The sequence below is a fragment of the Calidris pugnax genome, unplaced genomic scaffold (assembly GCF_001431845.1).
Source record: "Calidris pugnax isolate Ruff unplaced genomic scaffold, ASM143184v1 scaffold999, whole genome shotgun sequence".
Taxonomy (NCBI): domain Eukaryota; kingdom Metazoa; phylum Chordata; class Aves; order Charadriiformes; family Scolopacidae; genus Calidris; species Calidris pugnax.
Window position 1 is genome coordinate 26,751 of NW_015091621.1, and position 1,489 is coordinate 28,239.

The following is a 1,489-nucleotide window of genomic DNA, read 5'->3' on the forward strand; positions in this document are numbered from 1 at the left end:
CGCTACGAGTCCCGGTTCGCTGCTACGAGCCCCGGTTTGTCCGTGTAAAGCCCCGGTTGTGCCGCTGTGAGCCCCGGTTTGTCCGTGTAAAGCCCCGGTTGTGCCGCTGTGAGCCCCGGTTTGTCCGTGTAAAGCCCCGGTTGTGCCGCTGCGAGCCCCGGTTTGTCCGTGTAAAGCCCCGGTTGTGCCGCTGTGAGCCCCGGTTTGTCCGTGTAAAGCCCCGGTTGTGCCGCTACGAGCCCCGGTTTATCCGTTCCAGGCTCCGGTTAGCTGCTACAACCCCCGGTGTGTCCGTCCCAGGCTCCGGTTTATCCGCTACGAGCCCCGGTGTGTCCGTCCCAGGCTCCGGTTCGCCGGTACAAAGCCCCGGTTCGCAGCTGTAAGCCCAAATTTATCCGTCCCAGGCGCCGGTTCGGCGGTGTAAAGCCCCGGTTGTGCCGCTACGAGCCCCGGTTTATCCGTTCCAGGCTCCGGTTGGCCGCTGCGAGCCCCGGTTTATCCGTCCCAGGCTCCGGTTCGCCGGTGCAAAGCCCCGGTTCGCTGCTGTAAGCCCCAATTTATCCGTCCCAAGCTCCGGTTCGCCGCTACGAGCCCCGGTTTATCCGTCCCGGGCTCCGGTTCGCCTCTAGGAGCCCCGGTGTATCCGTCCCGGGCTCCGGTTGCGCCGCTGCGAGCCCCGGTTTTCCAATACAAAGCCCCGGTGCGTCCGTCCCAGGCTCCGGTTGCGCCGCTACAACCCCCGGTGCGTCCGTCCCAGGCTCCGGTACGTCCCTATAAACCCCGGTTCATCCCTTCCGGGCTCCAGTTCTCCGGTACCACAAACCCCCGGTGCGCCTTTACAAACCCCGCCGCCGACCTCCGGTTCCCGGTTTCCGCCGCTTTAAGCAGCCGTTATCCGCCCCGGTACATCCGTTTCCCGCTTCCTCCGGTGCAAAGTCCCCGTCGGTCGCCGTTAAGAGCTCCCAATAAATCCAATAAGTCCCGGTTACCGGCCGCTCTCCGCCGCTGCGAAGTCCCGGTGACGCTCCCGCCGCTTCCCCCGGTCTCCGCTTTTTATGAATGAAGCCCTTGCCGCCGCTCCGCCGCTTTATACGGCGGGGCCCCGCCCCCCTCGCTGACGTCACGCCCACCGTCCCCGTTGCCCGGGACCCTCCGGGACCCCCCCGAACCCCCAAATCCTTCCGCCGCCCTCTTTTCTCTCTTTCTGAAGCCCCGGGAACCGGAGCCGCCGTTAAAAACCCCCCGAAAAAGCGGAAAACGGGGGGGATTCCTCGCCCCGCCCCCTCCGGAGTTCCTGTGACGCAGTTAGCCATATATGGGCTTGTCTCGGAGTGTTTGTTTGGTATCCTAGCAATGACGTCACAGGGAATCCCTTCGCCGCCGCCGCCGCCGCCGCCGAAACGCGTATTAATAGAAACGGGCGCCGCGGTTCTAGAAACGGCCTGAACCGACCGGGGCGACGGCCCCGCACCCCCGGTAACGCCCCCCC